Genomic DNA, 15,020 nt, shown 5'->3' on the forward strand with positions numbered 1-15,020 from the left:
TGGTTTGATATGGAATTTAAAAACATTTAAACATTAAGATCCATCCATTTTCTTTTTTCCCTTTGTGACTTTAATACTGAGGACATTCATCTTTCATAGATCTAATAACCTGGTAACTTTGTGCTTTTCTTTCTTTCTTTCTTTCTTTCTTTCTTTCTTTCTTTTTTTTTTTTAAGATTTTATTTATTTGAGAGAGGGGGGGGGGAAGGTGGAGGGCAAAGGGAGAAAGACTAGCAGACTCCATGCTGAGCCCAGAGCACTGAGATTCTGACCAGCGCCAAAATCAAGAGTTGGATACTCCACTAACTGAGCCAGCCAGGTGCCCCTTATTTTGTGCTTTTCATCTAATGCTTACACTTCAGTAAATTCTTCTGAAGTTTATTTTGATGTCCTTTATAAGGAGTGCCTCTAACTTCACTGTTTTTCCCAATTTCTAGCCGTTTACCTCAATACTACCAGTAAACAAACTTCAGTTGTTCTCTTTCCAACATAGAACTGTAATGTCTGATTTTTTTTGTAATGTCTGATTTTTATTGAGTATTTAATATTTATTAAACACCAAGTACAGCTAACATTATTTTTGTCTCATTGCAGAAACCCAGGGTGACCCGAGGCACATGTGTTGAGTTCAGTGGCTAAGCTTAACACACAGCACGCACTCAGTAAGCATTTGTTGAATGAACGAATGAAATCATATTAATAATAAATTGGTATTTCAGTCAATCCTTATTGATTTCACTATTCTACCCTTATGATCCTCTTTCTTGAATTTGGGGGCCTATTTCTAGTTTCTTAACTATATATGTTTTTCACCAGCACCACGTTTTACTATTAGTGTTTTTGAATTCTAAGTGTTTAATGCTGGAATTTTAAGTTTTATTTTGTTGACATGATATTTGATCAGATTTATCTGTGTTCAGATTTGAGTGCTGGTGCTAAGTAGGAATGGGTGAGGTGGCAGACATGTGCTTGGTGGGGTTTGGACAAAGCTTTCAGTTCCGAAGATGCAGTCACAACTGCAAAAGAGTCTAACAGAAGAAAGGTCTCCTGAGTGATGCACTTGTCGGTAACTCCCCATCAGCTACTCACTCACTAGTAGAGAATTTTTCTCTCACATCTGAATTTTGCATAACAGTGTGCGGTTTCAGAGGCAATGGGAGAAGAAACAACCATTCAAAATGTAAGCACTTTTCTCTTCTTCCCAGAAGGCTTTCTCTTTTGAAGTGACGTTATTTCTAGTATCCTGTGTATTCATGTAGATCCCAGCACAGTTAGAATGTGCTTAGCAATCCATGATGATGTTTCATTTGAAAAATTCCAATAATTTAATTCCAATAATTTAAATTCTCTTATATTGTTTTACCTACCAAGTTGTGAATAGACAAGCATTCATGTAGTCTGTGTAATGCCGGCATTAGTTTTTCGTGGAAGTGAAGGAAGAGGGGATGAGAACAGTCAAAAAGGTGCATCTGCTGGGAGCCCTGGTTGGCTCAGTCAGTTGGGCTTGGGACTCTTGACATGGGCTCAGGTTATGATCTCGGGGTCCAGAATGGAGCCCTGTCTCTGGCTTCTCCGTGCTTAGCAGCCCAGAGTCTGCTTCTTGCCTGTATCCTCTCCCTTGGCCCTGGCTCCCTGGAGTGCACAGCCCCTCTCTCTCTCAAATAAATAAATCTAAGGGAAAAAAAGAATCCCAAGGCTTTATGCATATTTTAAAAATGTTGTCCTTATGGAGGTAAAACTAATAGTAAAACGTGGTGCTGGTGAAAAACATATATAGTTAAGAAACTAGAAATAGGCCCCCAAATTCAAGAAAGAGGATCATAAGGGTAGAATAGTGAAATCAATAAGGATTGACTGAAATACCAATTTATTATTAATATGATTTCATTCGTTCATTCAACAAATGCTTACTGAGGTATGATAAAGCATATTTTTATCTGTCGGTTTCTTAGATTGATGTATAACTTTTAAGTATCATTTACATGATATGTGGGCCTCCACTTCCACTCTTGTCCCAAGCCCTGCAGGTGTTAGAGGCAGAGCTGTTTGTGTCTACTGAGATAATTAATTACAAGTCTCTTTCTCTTTCAAATTGTGGGGAAAAAATTACATCTGTAATAATATTATTTAGCAAAATTTGTGTTTCTAAGATAAAATCAAACTAGGCATGGTGCACTATTTTGTTTGCTTTCACATTGCCACATGTGTTTTACTAAATTTGATATAGGATTTTTGCAGTCCTGTGTGAGTGAGACTGGCATCACTTTCCTATCTTTCGATGTTTGTGGCATCAAATGAGTCAGAAAGTGTCTTATTAATTTTGCTTTATGTTGTTTCAAACTTTAATATTAGGTCTGTACAAGTTTGGAATTTTTACACCTTCCTGATGAGTTGAAGTTTTTAAATACTATACCCTTATCTTAGTTTAGTAATGATTTTGCCTTCAACTTTAGTAATTTAGTAATTACTTTAGTAATTTAGTTTAGTAATGTTTTTTTATAATAGTTTAGTTTAGTAATGATTTTGCCTGAAACTTTACTTTGTCTGATACTCTGTTTCATTTGGTTAGTATAGAAAGTTCATTTTGCTGATAATTTGCATTCTGTATATTTCTCAATCACTATTTTCCCCTGATCTATTATTTTATGTTTTAGGTGTATCTTTTCTATATTTCATATACCTGGATTCTTAAAAATTTAGTCTGGTGAACTCTTTTTTTTTTTTTTAAACTACTCTCTACATTTCACTAGGGGCTTGAACTCATGACCCTGAGATCAAGACTCACATGCTGTACTGACTGAGCCAGCCAGGTACCCATGATGAACTCTATTTTTTTAATTGGATAGTTTCAACTCTTTACATTTGTTGTAACTACACATATACTGGATTTATTTCTACCATCTTAATATGTGTCTTAAAAAAAAAACAAACTATGTGACTGTATTAGTCTGCTCAGACTGCTATAACAAAAATACCACAAACTCAGTGACTTAAAAAATAGAAATTTATTTCCTTATAGAACTGGAGGCTAGAAGTCTCAGATCAAGATGCTTTTTGGTGAGGACTCTCTTCCTGACTTGTAGACAACCACCATCTTGCTGTGTGCTCACATGACTTTTTTGTGCAAACAAGCAGAGGTATGGGAAGATCTCTGGTGTCTTTTCCTGTAAGGACACTAATCCCATTGGATTAGGATCCCACCCTTAATGATTTACTTAAAGGACTCATCTCCAAATATAGCCATATGGGGGTTAGGGCATCAACATATAAATTGGGTGGGGAGTAGGGGTGTGGGGGAGCACATAGTCCATAATAGTAGCATTCTAGATTATCTCTCTATATTCCAGAGTTCTGATTCTCTCTTTGGGTGTATGCTCTATTCTGAGAGATCTTACATTCTAGTGTGGAGACAGAGACAAATAACATAATATTAAATAGAACATATAGTTATATTAGTCCTGATGCATACTGGAGAGAGATTAAAGTGTTGTATGTATTTGAGAGGGGGTTACAACTTGGGGGTCTGGCAATGGAATCACTGGGAAGGTGACATTTAAGAAAATCTCAAAGAAGGTAAGGAAATGAGTAACACAGATAAATAGGGAAAATTGTTCTAGGAAGAGGGAATATCTAGGGCAGAGGTCTGGAGGATGAAATGCTCCTGAGGTGTTTGAGCAACAAAGTACAGTCAGAGTGGATGGAAAGGAGTGAGCAAGGGAAAGAGGTAGAGAGGTAACAAGCACTAGGCCATAAGCAAGCTAAAATTAGTACAGTCCACCCAGTTAACAATCCAAACTATGTTTTCATTTCAGGAGGCCGTGGTAAGAACTTTGACTCCGGTGTTGAAGAAGAGAGGGGATCATGGAGGGATTCGAAAAGAGAAGTGGTTTGCTTTGATTCCACAGCTTGATTCAAGTTGCTAGATGGAATATCAATTGGGAGGAGCTGAGACAGAGCAGGAAGCAGCACATAGAGACCCCAGGGAGCACTAGCATTCTCGTGAGGAGGATCAAGACAAACTTCAGACTTTTAATCTTAGAAGATACTTCAAAAAGCTGAGATAGTTGGGACTCCTGGGTGGCTCAGTCGGTTAAGTGTTTGCCTTTGGCTCAGGTCTTGATCCTGGAGTCCTGGGATAGAGTCCCACATAGGGTTCCCTGCTCGACGAGGAGTCTGGTTCTCCCTCTGGCTGCTGCTCCCCCTGCTTGTGCGCACTCTCTCCAGTCTCTCTGATAAATACATACACATACATAAATATCTTTAAAAAATAACAAAGAAAAGCTGTCATCAACACAGAGAGCAGCTGCTTGACTATCTTGACGTAGAAATGAAAGGGGTAGGTCTTAGAAGGTTGAGGTCTCTGAGGAGGTCAGAAAATTTAGCCTCTTCCCAACTGTGTTCCAAACCAATGGAGAAATAAGACAAGAGGTATGCAGAGAAAGGCCAAAACATCAACTCTATGATGGAGTCAAGTCTAGGTTGGAAGAAGTGGTTTCGTGTTGGGGCAATGGACTTTGTAACTGAATCTGAGCATTAGACAGATGTACCTTCCCAGTGCAGAAGATACTGGACTATCTCAGGCCTCCTCCAGTGAGGGCAGGACATTGTTGTTAAGCCTACAGCACCAGGAGCCAGGAGCAGCGAATGTGAGCTCCACACAGGCAAACTAGGTTTCCAAGAATGAAAAGTGTAGGGAGGGGCTGAGCTGAGCTTGAATCAGAGACCAAAAACCATACTAATTCAGTTCCAAGAAGAGGTGAGTACATTTCCTCTTAACATTACCCAACTTTTTATTCTGCTGACCTCTCAAGTTTAATGATTGATGTCCTGTATAATTTAAATTCTTCAGTATAGGCTCTGTGATGTAACTATGTTCTTTAATCTACATTCTGAGTATTCAATTTTCCTAATTCAGAAATATACACTCCAGGAGTCATTGGGCTACTAAACGTGCTTCAGCTCTCTTAATGTCTGATTAGCAACAGAAGCTCTGGTAATTAGATAAATGGATGTCATCAGTCAAATGACAGGTATACAAGATGTGGGCTGGAAATTATAGACAATTCCACTGTTACTAAAATTTTAGTGATAGTGGATAACAACCCATTAAATAAAATTTCATGAGTTCATACTGAAACAAAGCTCTCCCTTATAATAGAAATGAAACAATAAAAATAAATGATTGAATTATAAACTCATCAATGTTACCTGAAATAGTGGGTGTGTTTCCTGACAAACTGTGTATTTACATAGTCTCAAAGTATCTTCCTGGTGATGGATTATTAATCATGTGAGGGTGAAAGTAGTGACTTTATAGTGAAGAACCTTAGAGTGCCCCATTGTAACCAAGCCATCAAAATTAATATCACCCAGTATTGGGGCAAACCATTGTCACGTGCTTAGCAGTAGGCTGCACGGCATCACTTCTGTATCATTCCTGCCAAAAATGTATAACCTTAATTTATTCATGAGGAGATGGCAGGCAAAACCAAAATGAGGAATAGTCTACAAACTAACTAGTCTTTACTCTTCAAAAATGTCAAGGTGGACAAAGGCAAAAATGACTGGGAAGCGGTCCCAGGTTCAAGGAGAAGGAGAGATTTCATGATCCTGCAACCTGGAAAGGATCCTATACCAAGACAAAAAATAGGTATAAAGAACAATACTAAGACAATGACAAAATTTGAATATAGGCTGTGGATTAAATAATAGGTAAATATCAATGTTAAATTCCCTAATTTGGATATTACTACTCTTCTTGTGTAGGAGAATATCCTTGTTCTTAGGGGGAAAGACCCACTCTGAAATGCTTTGTGGACAATTATTATGCCTGAATCTGACTCTACTCTGTCTCCAGAATATTGTCATATCTGCATCTATTAACCTTCCATGCATAGAACAGAGCTGGGACTTCATAGAGATCCCAGAACAGGTTGTAGGATTGTTTCCTACCTGATTGCTAATCAGCATTTACATAGATAGAGGAATTCAGTCTAAGATTCACTTTCATTCTCACTTGGCAGGGAGGTTACAGCGGAGGCCACAGATACTTACGAAAGGAGTCTGTTGTGAATAATGACATGATTTTGCATGGTTTTGCAAGCAAATTCTAAGTGTGTGGCCCAGCAGGGGGTATAGTTATCTTGGGAGAGGTCAATACTCATGGGGAGGGTTCTGCTCCTGTCCTTGTGGACTGGCCATTGTTTCTTTGGGTGTCCTCCAGACCACAGGTGGGGAGAATGCTGGATTTATCAAAGCTAAGGATACGGATGCTACATGACCCTCTTTCGTTCAGCTCCCTCCCATGGCCTTATACCTAATTTTGTATTCATCATTTATGTTCCTTTTTCCTTAAACTGCTCGCTCCCTGCAAAGTGTATAAGCCTCAGCACCCCCTCTCCCCTGCCAAAATTTGCTGGGTAGTTTAGGTGTTGCCTACAGAAGGCTCTGAGATCGGTCACAACCATACATTAAGCCTCAGGGTTCCTCTACACAGAACTGGAAATGAACACCTGTTCTGTTTCCAACCCCCATTTAAATCAGTCACATTGTCTATCACCAGAGGTTCTTTGATGAGAGCAAATAATAACAGTAGGATACCTCACCCATAAAATGCAAACATTATAAAGAGACCCCAGATGTATATATAAATTCCTCATCCATTAAAAATTCTCAGGGAGAAATGAAAGTTTAAAGATTAGACCTGATTGCATGATAAAGTACATTTTGAAATCAAATATCTTCCCCTTGAGTCAAAGTCCAAATAAATGAAAGTCTAAAATTGAAAAAAAAAAAAAAATCCATCTCCTCACCTCCTCTCCTAATTCCTAATGGTTCTTTGTCAGCTAGAGGAGTCTCCTCTAGCTGAGACCCTTGTGGCAACTCTAACCTGGGCCATCTCCCAGGAATGTAGACGGTTCCTTAAGACACAGTCTTGGTTTCCACCGAATTGAGGAAATGAGTGACTCTCTAGTCCTTGATAATTTTCTCAGGAAAAAAAAAAATGTGTTCTTAATGTTGACAGAGCTCATAGCAGAGACAATGGTATCTAAGTAAAGAAAGATAGAATAAAAAAGTCCCTCTTCCTCTGTCTTGGACCCCAGGTCTGAAACAACATTATGAAGGATAGGAGGTCCCATGGAGCTGCAGGAATGAACAGATAAAAGGCTGAAAACACAGGTAAGCATTGTCTTCCTGCAACAATTTACTGTGACCAGTGGTGCCATATACTCACTGTCTCATGCTCTGGGGTGCAGTGGTGAACAAGGCAAGGGTAGGTTGAGCCCATGCATCCCCAAATGCAAGTGGTCAGCTTTCACTCCTAGCTTGGACTGAGAACAGCTTTGCCAGAACAGGATATCACCCACCCCGTAACCAAGAATAATAGTGCATCCTATTTTTATTCCAGAATAATCCACAAAGAGAGCACTCATCTAGGAAGAAAAAGGGTGGGAGCCACTAGGTCAGAACACACAAATATGGAAGAAAATCAATTGAATATTTGTTTCCTCTGGCCTTGTCAGCCCGAGAGAGCTTCTTGGAAAGCCGTGCCCCTGCGCACCCTGAGACCGATTTTCAGGACAGGGATTGTTTATTACAGATCTTATTAAAGAGATTGCTAGGGGCGCCTGGGTGGCTTAGTGGGTTGAAGCCTCTGCCTTCGGCTTAGGTCGTGATCCCAGGGTCCCGCATCGGGCTCTCTGCTCAGCAGGAAGCCTGTTTCCTCCTGTCTCTCTCTCTGCCTGCCCCTCTGCCTACTTGTGATCTCTGTCTGTCAAATAAATAAATAAAATCTTAAAAAAAAATAAAGAGATTGCTTCTTTACTTTTAAAAAAATTTTAATTTAAATTTTACTTAGGTAACATACAGTGCAATATTACTTTCAGGAGTAAAACTCAGTGGTTCATCACTTACATGCAACACCCAGGGGCCATCACAACAAGTGCCCTCTTTAATGCCCATCACCCATTTAGCCCTCCCCTACCTCCATCCCTCCATCAACCCACAGTGTATTCTCTGACATTAAGAGCCTCTTATGGTTTATTTCCCTCTCCCCTCTTTTTTCTCACTCCTGTAGGTTTATCTGTTTTATTTCCTAAATTCCACATATGAGTAAAATCATATATTTGTCTTAGATTGACTTATTTTACTAAATGTATACACTCTAGCTCCACCCATATGACTGCATTCTTTTTCATGGCTGAGTAATATTTCAGTGTAGATATATATATATATATATATATATACAGCATCTTCTTTATCTATTCATATGACTCCAAAATATGGCTCTTTTCATAGTTTGGCTATTGTTGATAATGCTGCTGTAAACATCAGGGTGCATGTCCCCCTTTGAATCTGTATTTTTATATCCTTCAGGGTACTTTTAATTTACTATTATAAAATAATGACTTTTTCTATCATCCTCCTGCGGCTTCTCAGGGCACAAGTCACTTCTCTTAGTTCTTTACTACCTGTAGTGTGTTGAAACTCCTAGCATATTACTGACACTGCTTAATGGAAATATTCCTTCTAATGTGTACACACACTTGAACATTTATCCTCTGCTAAATTGCTATTCCATCTTGACTTTTTGCTCACCGATTTTGACTTCTGTTTCTTGGTTTTTACCAAGTTTCTTGGTTTCAGGTGTTTACATGTTAAGTTCTTTCTCTTCACCTTTGTCTGGAGGGTGGAGATGCGGATTGTTAGGTAAATCATCAACCAGGTCTTTAGCAGGAAAGAAGCTGCAGCCATTAGCTGAAGGAAAGTTGGATGTTTAGGTGCTGTAGCATACACAGAGTACACAAAACGTATTATACAGTTCTTTATTTTACCTGTAAAGCATTTATCTGTCCATAGCAAACTTTCTGTCCCCCTCCCCCTAACTGTTCTCTCCCTATCCTCCCTGTAGGTCCTCTTCACTAGAGCAAAATGCCCTACTCCCATCCTTGTAGTCAGGAGCTTGGGCAAGGTGATTTTCCACCAGAGGGAGCACTGTTGGCCATGTTTGTCCCTGGGATAAGACAAAGGGAACCTTCAGAGCCCACTTCCATGTGTATCTGAAGGAGACGTGCAATGAAGAGGACAAAGAACAATCTCATTTCTTGGCCAAGATGAAAGGAAGGCAATATGGGTACCTTTGTAGTAGCACCAAGTTACAGATCTCCACGTCTTCCCAATTCTCTTAGGAATCTTTATCTGTACAAAGGCGGCAAGGAGGAACCAATTAAATATGGAACATACTCAGACATCTGGGCAGGTAATTAAAACCAGCTACTGATTCAGTCATTCTGCTTATTTCTTCAATTTCCTTTCTATTTTAGAATTCTCACCTCTCCTCACCTGTGATTGTCAAAACAGAGCGAGAGTTAGCCGGGTGCATGGCTCACATCTAAATCAGGGACTGTTCTTATACTTGTAATTCATCAGCATACATTCACAATTCTATTTTTACAAGGTTCCATGGTAACATCCCTAAAACAGGGATGTGTCCACAAAACAGTAGAATTGATGGGAAGTAAACATTCAGATCATCCCTTTGATTGGTCATTGTGGTACCAATAATGATCTACCACCCCACTCCCCGAATTAACAGAGTTTCAGGCCAATTTAAGTGTCAAAACTACTTGTATTCCAGAAAACCTAAACTGGAAATTGTTTTCCAGGATAATAATAGAACCACCAAAAGGGCCAAATTTGAGGTAAATATATAATCACTAGAAGTCTTCCATGTAAGGAAGAATCAGAAAAATAAAACAAAGAGAGACCCCATTCACAAAACAAAACCTATAAAGTACCAAAGAATACTTTTAATGTGAAATATGGGTGACCTGTAAGAAGAAACCGAACCAATCAACCAAAGTAACAAACAAAAATGATGGTGAGCTGCAGGAAGTCCTGACTAAATGGAAAGAAGAAACATGTTCCTTTTGGAAGCAAGAATATTTATTTTATTTACTTACTTTTTTTTTAATTTTTAATTTTTAATTTTTTAGAGAGACAGCAAGAGAGTGCAAACGGGGAGGGGCAGAGATTGAGAGAGAGAGGTTGTTGTTTTTTTTTTCAATATTTTTATTTATTTATTTGAGAGAGAGAGAGTGCACAACCAGTGGCTGGGGGAGGGGGCGGTGGTGGGTGGAAGGACAGAGGGAGAGGGATAAGTAAACTTCCCGCTGAGCAGGAAGCCCGATGTGGGGACCCTGAGATCATGACCTGAGGTTCCCAAGATCAAGTCCCGAACCAAAGGCAGATGCTTAACTGACTGAACCACCCAGGTGTCCTTAGAAGCAAGAAAATTGAACACACGAAACAAACCCAGTTTCTACTCAAGTTAATTTATATGTTTGACAAATTTCCAACAAAAACTGTGGAATATTTTTGAAAGGTAAAATTATTTACCTCAAGAGGATGATAAATAAACATCAGATTAAGAGGTGGCATCAAAGAAATGATCACGATGATCTCGATGGGTTAGAGCACTGCCATTGTGAAAAGATGTTCTCAGACTTCAGCAAAGAGTGTGATACTAATGTAAATCAGTGGAACATAGGAACTGTGATAGAAATGGACACTAGTATGCATAAGAAACAAAAGTATTGTAAAGAAGGCCACATGATCAATGGGAAAAGGAAAGATTACTCAGCCAGTTCTATTAAGGGATTTGACAGCCTTAAAAGTATCTATCTGAGTCGTTTTCTAACATTGCACACAGAAATTAATTCTAAGTAATTAAAGAAAAAAAATTTAAATCAAAATATATCAAATTAGAAAAAAATAGAAGTGAATCTTTAGACTTCTGAAGGTTAGCAATGTCAAGACATATAGAATAGGTATGAATAAACAAAAACAACACTCTACATGCAATAAAATAGAATAAAATGCAGATGACAGAGGAAAAATATTTCCAAGGAAAAGGACTGACAAGGTGTCTAGCACTAATAATTAAAATATAATTAAAAACCTGTAAACAAAGAAAACCCTCTAGAATCTCAATATGGGCAAAGGACTTGAAAAAATATTTTAGGGAGGAATTAAACTCATCAGCACACAAATATAAAAATGTTCATCTTTATTAGTTGCAAAAGAAATGTAAAGACAAATTATAAAGAGTTTCAAATTTAACTATTAGCAAAATTTTTTAAAATGTTAATCAAGGCTAATGACAGTTTAGTGAACCTGGAGTTCTCATGAATTTCTACTGGCAGCAATCCTTTTGGAAAACATTTAGACAGTATATATCAGGCTTCTGAAAATGTTTATACTATTGAAACAGAATGTCACTTTTGAGGATCTCTTGCACATATGGAAAGCTTTTTGTACAATCTGATTGCATCATTATTTATGAAATGATACAATAAAAAGTGTCAAAGTGTTCAGCTATAGGAAAAGGGTTATGTAAACCTTGGTATATTCAGATAAGGGATACCAGATTGTGTGTATTTTTTTTTTTAAGATTTTATTTATTTATTTGACAGACACAGACAGAGGGAACACAAGAAGCGAGAGTGGGAGAGGGAGAAGGCTTCCCACTAAGCAAGGAGCCTGATGCAGGGCTCCATCCCAGGACCCTAGGATCATGATCTGAGCCAAAGGTAGATACTTAATGAGTGAGCCACCCAGGCTCCCCGATTGTATGTATTTGTGATTACAAAGTTTATGCATAGAAAAGTAATAGTTGTGTTTGGATTGAGCAGTGGGACTATCAGTGGATATTTTTTATTTGTTAATTTTTAAATACTGCTTTTTTTTTTAAAGATTTTATTTATTTATTTGACAGAAGAGATCACAAGTAGGCAGAGAGGCAGGCAGAGAGAGAGGAGGAAGCAGGTTTCCCGCTGAGTAGAGAGCCCGATGTGGGGCTCAATCCCAGGACCCCCAGATCATGACCTGAGCCCAAGGCAGAGGCTTACCCCACTGAGCCACCCAGGCGCCCTTAAATATTGCTTTTTAAATTACATGAAAATTTTTTTATGTGGGAAAAATAGGAAATACAAATAAACAAAAAGAAAAAAAATACGTGAAATCTTATCTCCCAGAGGCAATCCCTGCTAATATTTTAGTTCATGTCTTCCCAAACTGAAACAACTTACTTTATATTTTGAATAGGTAGTACATTCATATGTTTAAAAAACAAGAAAATATAAAAAGATGTAATAGTGAAAAGCTTCCTTCTTGTGCTTAATCCTCTAGTGTCAGTTTCCCATTCCTGTTCTTAGATTTTTAAATATATCATGCATTCACACAATAGATTTCCTTCCCTTGTAACCCAAGGGGTAGCATACCAGACACACTGTTCTGAAGCTTGCTTTTTTTTTTTTCCATTTACTGCTCTATCTGGGAGGACTTTGGAGGTCAGTACTACTGAACTCACTAATTGTTTTCTCAGTACACAGCACGCCATTGTGTGAACATGCTGGAGAGGATTCAACCAGTCTGCCATCAACGTTCAGACTTCTTTTGTAGGTAAACTTTTCTTTTTAGTTTTCTATGGTTTCATAATGACTTTTAATAAATTCACAGTTTAACAAAAAAGGAAATCTTGGAACCATAGAAATCTAAAAAGATAAGCCTAATCTCCATAGAAATCTGCTCCCATGAAGGCAACTCAGTATTCAGTGACATGATATTATGACAATATTCTGTGAAACAATCTGTCAGTGATTTCCAAAATAAAATTTGCGATTCTTAGAGCGCCAGCCAGCCAGACTTTTTGGTAGAGATTCAGTGAGGACAGGGCTGCACTGGGTGGGAGATTTTTAAATAGCTCAAAGGCCAAAGCACACTGGAGGGTGTCAGGGCTCATTCTGACATTTCAGTTGGGTATAAATTGAGAGCTGAATCTTTATCAAAATGAAAAGTGTACACAGTGATGGTCTCCTAAGAGGAAACCTAGGGTAAACACCATGTGTCATTGAGAAGGTAATTTCTTACATGTGTTTCAGCTACCTATTGCTGTGTAAAAAGCCATCCCCAAACACAGTAGCTAAACAATAACCAGTTACTTCTCATGATTCTGTGGGTTGATGCCTCTCCATTGGAAGGAACTTCTGCCCCATGTTGTGTGGCCAAGGACGCTTTCGCTGTTGTATTCCGTCAACAGCTTGGTTGGAACTGGAACATCCAAATGGTTTTCCTCCACTTGTGACCTTTCAGGGGTCTAGCTCTAAGATAAAGCATTCCAGGAGGACAACCACCCCTACCCCCTCCAAGTGCAAGTACTTCTTAAGCTTCTACTTGCACCGTACTTGCTAATAATGTCCCATTGGCCAAAGCCAATCACAAGACCAAGGCCAGAGTCTAGGACTTGAATACACAAAGGTACAAATACCAGGAAATGTTTCACCGGGGACACCAAAGAGACCGTCACACCATGTTTTTCTCTAATATTTTGTTAGAGAGGATGGGCTTATTTCCTTCTGATAAAGTTACAAATAGGAATTAAGTGAAACATGGAAATAGCACCAGAGATCATACAAATGAAGTTTCTGACTTTAAAAAACATCTCTCAAAAATCTTAGAATGCAGCCAAATAATGTTGATTACAAATTAAAATGTGTAAACAGCAGTTTAATTTTTAGGAAGTGTCTATTTATCTAGCTAATGGGAAACAAGTTTTACCCTATCGGCGTGTCCTTTTGACTCTCCTGGCCCAGGGTTCTTAAAAGGATCTCTGTCTGTGGCTCCATATTTCTCCACAAGTTCTGCCATCAGGCTGAAGCAGGGAGACATGAATGTGGATGGATGATACAGTGCCAATGGTCATTGCTACCAAAGGGCTTGAGTCGCACTGAGAGTAAGTAGAAAAACAATGAGAAATGTTTCTATCAAAAGCAAAGCATTCAAATTTAAAAGACAATGTTGGGTAGAGGATACACAATCAGTTGAGGAATGCTAGCAAGACAATTGGGATTTTGTACATAAATTGAACTGTTTAGAAGGAAAAACAAAACAGATCAACCACATTAACAGACCAGCTGAATCTTGACCAGCTGAGAGCAGACATACTGGCTGTTAATATGGAAAATTATTTTGACAATTAAAAAAGTTAATCGTAGTGGAAAGGATGAATGTTGAAAGAGCTGCTTAAGCCCTGAGAAAATTAGCAATATCAAGAAGGAAAGGCAAAAAGAGGATAACTCTAAAATAAAGCCAAGTATCTCCTGTAAATATGAGTAGATTAAACTTATTCATGAAGGTTGAAGCAAATTATACTTATTTTTATTCTCTCTTTTTTTCTAGTAATTACAGAGTAAATGCTAGACTAGAAACATAGATTGGGTATGCAAAAATCTACTTAAAAGAAGAAATGGGTTGGTAAAAATGTGGCTTTCTGCATAAATTTGCTTTATGTAATTTTTTGTTACAGCAAAAACTAGAAAGCTTCTAAATGGCAATTGAATGGAATGGAGTGATTCATTGATCAAATTATTTGACTGCTTCAAAATGAAAAACTGAACATTTTGATATTTTAAGCAATGAGCCAGATATTCAAATTATACTGTTTAGCCCCAGAGTGTTTCCTTCCTTATCTGGGATTAGCAAATACTAAGAACCATGCTTCTTCCTAAAATGCAGTGAAAAAAATGTTTTGATGAGTCTTTGTAGATGGTGTAGGGGTGGCTATGATGGTGATTTGGTGGTGACTGCTGATTTATTAAATATGTAATGTGTGCTGGGGACTGTGCTCAGTGCTTCACATGCTTATTCTCCGTTACTCATCATCCCCATTTTACAGATGAGGAAATTGAAACACAGCAATGTTAAATCACTTGAGAGTCACATGTTTAGTAAAGGGTGGAGGTAAGATTTGAACCAGGCAGTTTGGCTCTAACATTCCACTGATTTCGGAGCTCTATTAAGGGCTGAGTAAATAAACCTGGGAGTTACCATAGCAACCAAAGAAAGGAATGTGAAGAGTTGTTGACATACCCATCTCAATATACAATCTGTGATTCCAATTTTCTTCTTTCTACTCCCATCCTTTTTTTCCTGGTGCTACTTTTACAAAGCAGTCTATCCAA

The 15,020-nt window shown here is 38.3% G+C and overlaps 1 long non-coding RNA gene across 1 annotated transcript; it reads left to right on the plus strand.

Annotated features, from left to right (window-relative positions):
- Positions 1-3,000: 3,000 nt before the first annotated feature.
- Positions 3,001-9,325, plus strand: LOC131840130 (uncharacterized). The gene is made up of 3 exons (XR_009357211.1): positions 3,001-5,650; positions 7,104-7,179; positions 8,912-9,325. It is a non-coding gene; the product is annotated as an uncharacterized LOC131840130 (long non-coding RNA).
- Positions 9,326-15,020: the final 5,695 nt, after the last annotated feature.

This window comes from Mustela lutreola, chromosome 9 (genome assembly GCF_030435805.1).
Source record: "Mustela lutreola isolate mMusLut2 chromosome 9, mMusLut2.pri, whole genome shotgun sequence".
In the NCBI taxonomy this organism is placed as follows: Eukaryota; Metazoa; Chordata; class Mammalia; order Carnivora; family Mustelidae; genus Mustela; species Mustela lutreola.